At 40.7% G+C, this 9,068-nt stretch overlaps 1 pseudogene; it reads right to left on the reverse strand.

The window, feature by feature from the left end:
• Positions 1–6,993: 6,993 nt before the first annotated feature.
• LOC100386958 (mitochondrial import inner membrane translocase subunit TIM14 pseudogene) lies at positions 6,994–7,810 on the reverse strand (annotated as a pseudogene).
• Positions 7,811–9,068: the final 1,258 nt, after the last annotated feature.

The following is a 9,068-nucleotide window of genomic DNA, read 5'->3' on the forward strand; positions in this document are numbered from 1 at the left end:
CACTGGACAATTGAATTCAGGCAAACTTCATAAAGGTGTAGAGCAGAGGGCAGCATCTGCTGATGCCATTGCTCCACTGTCTCCAGTTGCCTGTGGGGATGGCTTCCAGAAGGTAGAACGCTTCTGGCCGTTGTCTCTAAACACTCACATCCCACATTCTGCATGCCAGCAGCAAAGGAAGGGAGGGAGGGAGAAAGGGAGAAAGAAAGAGAAAAAGCATCTGACTTCTGATTTATAGAACATAGTCTAGCTGGTAATTTCCAGTTTTAATGTAATTACATCTAAATATAGCTTCTAGTTTTTCAACCTTTCTAACAAGACAGATTGAAGAGAAAGTACATAGAGACAGAGGCAATTTCTACTGCATTGATAGACTTGTAATGCACCAATTAGGTCAATAAGGTCTCAGAGGTTTGCTGAGTGAAGTTTGGTCAAGGAGGGAAGAGAGTTAGAAAAGACCTCAAAGAAGCAATGAAATTTGAACAATGCCTTGAAAGATGAACTTACATTTGTTGGGAAAAAGAATCAGGATTGGCATTCTAGGTAGACTGTCCAGTTGGCAAAAGAAAAAGTATGAACCTGCCTGGGCATTCAGTAAGTAGCTCATCTATCTGGAGTGTGTCCTGCAAAGTGGGGAAGGAGGTGGACATCTTCAAAGTCCACCGAAATCAAATGAAAATCTGGAAAGGATTTGATGAAACCTTCAAGTCAAACACAGAATAAAGCCATCAGGAAGAGGCAGCGCGAGGAACCAGAGAGCTTCTTTACCTGGCTTACTGACCAGTCTGATGCAGGTGCTGATGAGTTAGGAGAGGTCAGCAAAGATGATATTTGGCCAAACCCATTACAATACTATTTGGTTCCTGACACGGATGATGAAGAAGGAGGAGGAGAAGAAGATGATGGTGATGATGAAGAGGAGGAAGGAGAGGAGGACGAAGGAGGAGATGACTAATAGAACACTGATGGATTCCAACCTTCCTTTTTTTAAATTTTCTCCAGTCCCTGGGAGCACGTTGCAGTCTTTTTCTTCCCTCTCTTATGCTCAGTCGCCCTGTTCTTGAGGACTCTTTTCTCTACACCATGGATATCAACTTATTTTGGGAAAAATACCTTGAGCAGAATACAACAGAAAAAGAGTTTCTGCCCCTTTCTATTCAAAATTCACTTTTATCCCTTCCTGTCTGAACAAAAACTGTATGGCATCAACACCACCAAGCTCTGTGGGAGAAAAGAACAACCTGCTCCCTTCACTCTGCTGGAAGCTGGAGGGTGCTAGGCCCCTGTGTAGCAGTGCATAGAATTATAGCTTTTTCAAAGACGGCGAAATACAAACAGCTGTGGAATGCAGTTCCTAGTGAGAAAGCAGAGGGTGACTGATCACTGCATCTCCAAATGAATCTGTACTGCCCACAGACCAGGAGATTCCCAGATGGAGAAGTTCCGTGAATCTCCAGCATGGTTGTTTCAGCTGGTGCTGCAGATCTCTGCTGTTTCAACTGGCACCCAGAATGCCCGGGAGACAGAGTCGCCCATCCAACTGAAGAAAAAGGGGGCTGAAACAGGGAGCCAGGTGATCTGGCTCAGCAGGTCCCAGACCTACAAAGACCAGCAATCTGAAATACTCTGGACTGAGAGTTTCACAGCAAGCACAGCTGGACCCGGGACAAGTCAGCTCTGTGGAGGGAAGAGCATCTGCCATTACCAAGGCAGTCCACCATTACTGAGGCAGTCTGCCATTACAGAGACAGTCCACCATTACTGAGGCACCACCACTACTGAGGCAGTTCTAACTATACCACTATAAACAAAACCACAAGGAAGTTCACACAGCAGCTGTGCAGAGCCCATGGCAGCTCAGCAACATCTCTGCTGGCAGACTGTGACTAGACTACCTCCTCGCTGGGCAGGGCATCTCTGAAAAAAGGCAGCAACATGTCTGGAACTTTTAAATAAAGCCCGCCCTTCCCAGGACAGAGTACCTGGGGGAAAAAGTCAGTTATGTGTTCCGCTGCAGCAGACATAAACATACCTGCCCAGCAGCTCTCTGAAAGAACAACAGAGCTCACAGCTCAGCACTTGAGCTCCTATAAGGGACAGACTGTCTCCAAAAGCAGGTCCCCAACCCCATATAACCAAAAAGAACCTCATAAAGGAGAGCTCAGACTGACATCTTGCAGATATCCTTCTGGGACAAGGATAACAGAAGAAGAAACTGGCAGTAACCTTTATTGTTCTACAGCTGCTGCAGGTGATACCCAAGCAAGCAGCATCTGGAGTGGACCTCAGCAGTCCTACAGCAGAGGGGCCAGATTGTTAGAAGGAAAACTAAGAAACAGAAATAACTTCAACATCAACAAAAAGGATGTCCACTCAGAGACACCACCCGAAATTCACCAACTACAAAGACCACAGGTAGATAAATCCACAAAGATAGGAAGACATCAGCACAAAAAGCATGAAAACACCCGAAACCAGAACACCTCTCCTCCCCTAAGAGACCACAACTCCTCACCAGCAAGGGAACAAGGCTGGATGGAGAATGAGTCTTATGAACTGACAGAAACAGGCTTCAGAGATGGGTAATAACAAATTTATCTGAGCTAAAAGAACAAGTTCTAACACAATACAAAGGAACTAAGAACCTGGAAAAAATGTTTGACAAACTGCTAACAAGAATAAACAGCTTAGAGGCTGGACATGGTGGCTCAAGCCTGTAATCCCAGCACTTGGGGTGGCTGAGGCAGGTGGATCACGAGATCAAGAGATCGAGACCATCCTGGTCAACATGGTGAAACCCCGTCTCTACTAAAAATACAAAACATTAGCTGGGCGTGGTAGCACGTGCCTATAATCCCAGCTACTCAGGAGGCTGAGGCAGGAGAATTGCCTGAACCCAGGAGGCAGAGGTTGCAGTGTGCCAAGATTGTGCCATTGCACTCCATCTCAAAAAAAAAAAAAGAATAAACAGCTTAGAGAATATAAATGAATTGATGGAGCTAAAAAACACAACAGAACTTCATGAAGCATACACAAGTTTCAATAGCCAAATTGACCAAGCAGAAGAAAGGATATCAGAGATTCAAGATAAACTCAATGAAATAAAATGAGAAGGGAAGAATAGAGAGAAAAGAGCGAAAAGAAATGAACAAAGCCTCCAAAAAATATGGGATTATGTGAAAAGACCTAATCTACATTTGATAGGTGTACCCTGACTGTGACAGAGAGAATGAATCTAAGTTGGAAAATACTCTTCAGGATATTATCCAGGAGAACTTCCCCAACCTAGCAAGGCAGGCCAATATTCAAGTCCAGGAAATACAGAGAACACCACAAAGATATTCCTCAAGAAGAGCAACCTCAAGGCACATAATCATTAGATTCACCAGGCTTGAAATGAAGGAAAAAATGCTAAGGCAGCCAGAGAGAAAGGTTGGGTCACCCACAAAGGGAAGCCCATCAGACTCACAGCAGATCTCTCAGCAGAAACCCTACAAGCCAGAAGAGAGTGGGGGCCACTATTCAATATCCTTAAAGAAAACAACTTTCAATCTAGAATTTCATTTCCAGCCAAACTAAGCTTCATAAGTGAAGGAGAAATAAAATCCTTTACAAACAAGCAAGTGCTCAGAGATTTCATCACCACCAGGCCTATTTTACAAGAGCTCCTGAAAGAGGCACTAAACATAGAAAGGAACAATCCGTACCAGCCACTCCAAAAATGTACCAAATGGTAAAGAGCATTGACACAATGAAGAAACTGCATCAACTAACAGGCAAAACAACCAGCTAGCATCAAAATGGCAGGATCAAATTCACACATAAAAATGTTAATCTTCAATGTAAATGGACTAAATGCACCATTCAAAAGACAAAGACTGGCAAATTGGATTAAAACGTCAAAACCCATAGATGTGCTGTGCCCAAAGAACACATAGGCTCAAAATAAAGGGATGGAGGAAGATTTACCAAGCAAATGGAGAGCAAGAAAAAGCAAAAGTTTCAATCCTAGTCTCTGATAAAATAGACTTTAAAGCAACAAAGATCAAAAGAGACAAAGAAGGTCATTACATAATGATAAAAGGATTAATGCAACAAGAAGACCTAATCATCCTAAATATGTGCACACCCAATACAGGAGCACCCAGGTACATAAAGCAAGTTCTTAATGGCCTACAAAGAGACTTAGACTCCCACACAATAACAGTGGGAGACTTTAACACTCCACTGTCAATGTTAGACAGATTGATAAGACAGAAAATTAACAAAGATATCCAGGTCTTGAACTCAGAACTGGACCAAGCGGACCTAATAGACATCTACAGAACTCTCAACCCCAAATCCACAGAATATACATTCTTCTCAGCACCACATCACACCTACCCTAAAATTCACCACATTATTGGAAGTAAATCACTCCTCAGCAAATGCAAAAGAATGGAAATCATAACAAATGGTCTCTCAGACCACAGTGCAATCAAATTAGAACTCAGGATTAAGAAACTAACTCAGAATCACACAACTTCATAGAAACTGAACAACTGGCTCTTGAATGTTGACTGGATAAACAATGAAATTAAGGCGGAAATAAAGATGTTCTTCGAAATCAACAAGAACGAAGATACAATGTACCAGAATCTCTGGGACACATTTAAAGCAGTGTCTAGAGAAAAATTTATAGCAATATATGCCCACATGAGAAGCAAGGAAAGATCTCAAATTGATACCTGATAGTCAAAATTGAAAGAGCTAGAGGAACAAGATCAAAAAAACTCAAAAGCTAGCAGAAGACAAGAAATAACTTAGAGCAGAATTGAAGGAGATAGAGACACAAAAAAAAACCCTTCAAAAAATTAATAAATCCAGGAGCTGGTTCTTTTTTAAAGATCAACAAAAGAGACAGACCACTAGCCAGATTAATTAAAAAAAAAAAGAGAGAGAGAAGAATCCAATAGATGCAATAAAAAATGATAAAGGGGATATCACCACAGATTCCACAGAAATACAATCCACGATCAGAGATTACTACAAACAACTCTATGCACATAAACCAGTAAACATGGAAGAAATGGATAAATTCCTAGACACTTGCACCCTCCCAAATCTAAACCAGGAAGAAGCCGAAACCTTGAATAGACCAATAATAAGGGCTGAAGTTGAGGCAGCAATTAATAGCCTACCAACAAAAACAGGCCAGGTCCAGATGGGTTCACAGCCAAATTCTACCAGATGTACAAAGACAACTGGTACCATTCCTTCTGAAACTACTGCAAACAATCCAAAAAGAGGGAATTCTTTCAAATCATTTTATGAGACCAACATCATCCTGATACCAAAACCTGGCAGAGACGCAACAAGAAAAGAAGACTTCAGGCCAATATCCATGATGAACATAGATGCAAAAATCTTCAATAAAATACTGGCAAACCAATTGCAACAGCACATCAAAAAGCTTATCCACCATGATCAAGTAAGATTCATCCCAGGGATGCAAGGCTGGTTCAACATACGCAAGTCAATAAACGTAATTCACCACATAAACAGAACCAAAGACAAAAACCACATGATTATCTCAATTGATACAGAGAAGGCCTTTGACAAAATTCAACAGCCTTTATGCTAAAATCTCTCAATAAGCTAGGTATCGACGGAACGTATCTCAAAATAATAAAAGCTATTTACGACAAACCAACAGCCAATATCATATTGAATGGGCAAAAACTGGAAGCATTCCCTTTTAAATCTGGCACTAGACAATGATGCCCTCTCTCACCATTCCTATTCAATATAGAATTGGAAGTTCTAGCCAGAGAAATCAGGCAAGAAAAAGAAATAAAGGGTTCATGTCCTTTGTGGGGCCATGGATGAACCTGGAAACCATCATTCTCAGCAAACTGACACAAGAACAGAAAATCAAACACCGCATGTTCTCACTTATAGGTGGGTGTTGAACAATGAGAACACATGGACACAGGGAGGGAGCATCACACACTGGGGTCTGCTCGGGGGGACTAGGGGAGGGACTGGGAGGGTAGGGAGTTGGGGAGGGATAACATGGGGAGAAATGCCAGATATAGGTGATGAGGATGGAGGTAGCAAACCACATTGCTATGTATGTACCTATGCAACAATCCTGCATGTCCTTCACATGTACCCAAAACCTAAAGTGCAATAAAATATATTAAATAAATAAATAAATAAGAATTCTAGCTTTTTCCTCTTTTCTCTGTATATGGGGCTCAGAGGGTACACTGTGTCTCTATGGGGATATGGACAGTTAGCATTTACCAACATGTGTCTGTCTACTTTCTCTTGTTTAAAGAAAGAAAAAAAAAAAAACTTTAAAAATGGGGTTATAGAGAGTCAGCAAAGGGTGGATCTGAGATGTTTGGGTGGGTTAAGGGGGCATTTTGACAACGTGGCTTCTCCTTTGCATTTTTTTAACATCATTTAAGTTTATTAGTGTATAAATTCTTAATAGTCCGAATTGAGTATTTTGATAGAGAACATTTCAGTTTTGCTAACAATGTTTAAGCTTAATCATAACAATTACAGAAGTTTGATTGTCAAGAAATAGCCAACTGAAGGAATAACTAATAAATGGTCAGTACCTTTAAGGGGCTACTGAATACAAAGTAGGTATTTCTCATGCCTGTAATCCAAGCACTTTGGGAGGCTGAGGTGGGAGGATTGCTTGAGCCCAGGAGGTTGAGGCTGCAACGAGCTGTGATTGTGCCAGACCTGCACTCTGATCTTTATCATACTCTTTTTAATGTATGAAATAAATACTCTTGTTTGTAAATACGTATATGTAAATAGAATACATTCACACCCACCCACACCCCTAGGTCAATTTCTTAGGTCTAAGTTGTGGCTAAATTCACTTTTAAATACAAGGTTCCAAGTATCCAAGTTGCTGGGCCCGTTACCTGTACCTGGAAAAGCCTTTTTTACCTCCTAAGACTCCGTACTTGAACAGCTATAGTGAATTTCTATCATACTATGTATCACACAGTCCAATGACCAGTTTATCAGTCTCCCAATAAAGTGGGAGATCCCTGAGAGCAAGGGGACTGTCATCTTCACTTTGCCTTGAAGAGTAGACATAGGTCCCAAATCATCTGCTAAATGAGGAATGAACAATATTCTTCTTCAAATGGTGTTTGCCCATGATTAATATGCAAATATTCTAAACTATAGTCTAATTTAAAATTCCCATGTTTAAACAACAAAATTATACCAAGGCTTTGAGATTTAGCTTGTGCTAAGTCATTTTTTAAAACTGTAACTCTGAGGCATTTTATTATAAAAAGTTAATACTCATATACATAAAGTAATAAGTACTTAAAATTCATGATGCATTTACTTCATTTTTTAGCTTGACCTTCTAGTAGATCTTTAGCGTCATTGATTTTGGCTGCAATATAAGGAGCTCCTCCTCTGTCAGGATGATTTAAAAGCATAATTCGTCAATGAGCATCTCTTATTTTCCCTTTATAGGCAGTAGGCCTTACACCTAGTATTCATGCTGCTTCCCGCTTTGTCATTTTGGGTTCCAACCCACCTCTGTAATAGCCACCACTGAAGGCGGATTTTGGTAGACTTTGAAAAACTTGCTTTACTTGACGCTCCATATGCTTCATGGCTTGCAAAACATAACGGCCTGCAAGTCCTGCAGGGGCAGTGGTCAGCCCAACTGTTACCACTGTACTGGCCATGGCTGCTGGGCTGGGTTCCCTTGCTTCCACCGGGAGCCCGGCTCATCCCAGCGCAGAGATCGCGGCCGACACCCACAGGCCTGGAGCAGAGAGCCTCCTTTGCATTTTTAATTGTGATATTTGACAGACATCCTTGCAGTTTAAGATGACACTTTTAAAACAAATTCTCTCATAATGAGGACTTGGGCACTGCCACTCAATGGGAGAATCAGCAGAACCTGTAGGATCTTATTTGGAATTGACATTCTCTATTGTAATTTTGTTTCTGTTTATTTTTAAATTTTATTTTTGTTTCACTGGAAAGGAAGATGATGCTCAGTTTCAAAGTGTACAAGTTGCTTTGTTACAATAAAACTAAATACGTACACACACACAGAGAGAGAGAGAGAGAGAGAGAGAAACAGAACTCTTGAGCTGGGGAGAATCTTGACATTAAACAAAGGAAAAGTGAATTGGATGCTGTGATAACTTATTTAGCTGGAAAGGTCGCCCCTAAAAGACTTGCAGTAAAGTGAAGAAGAGGTGATGCAGGTGAGAACTAGAGCGGTGTGAACGCAAGGTCTTGATTAGAAAAGCTTAGGAGCGGGCTTTTCCAGACGGGATCAACAGAGGGGAAATGCATGGAGGAAATATGTTTTGGTGGCTTAATTTACTTCTGGTATCTGAAAAAAAGCAGAAAAAAAAAAGGAACCAAAAGTCAGTTCATGCTTTTAAGTCTTAAATCCTGGGCAGATGGCATTGTTGTTGATTGTATTGGGCAAGTCACAAAAAATTACCAGGTTGAGAGGTGGAAGAAAATGAGTTTATTTTTGTCACAAATAGGATTTAGCACTAAATAGCATATTGAAGTAGAGGAAAATTGTCAATGAAGTTTAAATAAATATATTTATTTATTTTAAATATTTATAATATTTAATTTAGTCTTCAGTGGAATTAGCTAACAACAATTTGTCATTTTTTTTCAATAAAATATCCTTTTTTGTTATGGAAAATACTGGTGAAGTTAGTGAAACTTATGTGCCTCTAAAATCAGAGGCTGAGAAGCTAGCTCATGGGGATGAAAAAAGCCAGTTAAAAATACGAGGACAGAGAGAAACACACACAGGTAAAACGAAGGGACACGCAAAGTCTACGAGGGTGGAGAGAAACACACGTAGGTAAAACGAAGGGACACGCAAAGTCTACGAGGGCGGAGAGAAACACACGTAGGTAAAACGAAGGGATGCGCAAAGTCTGTAGATAACTTAATACCTTTTAAGACTGATCCAAAAAAAGTATAAAGAAAATTTTCAGCACCGAACCCCCATTTAGATGCTATTGTCCAATGTCTGAATTGAAGCTGTCCGTCAA

Source organism: Callithrix jacchus, chromosome 15 (genome assembly GCF_049354715.1).
Source record: "Callithrix jacchus isolate 240 chromosome 15, calJac240_pri, whole genome shotgun sequence".
Lineage (NCBI taxonomy): Eukaryota > Metazoa > Chordata > Mammalia > Primates > Cebidae > Callithrix > Callithrix jacchus.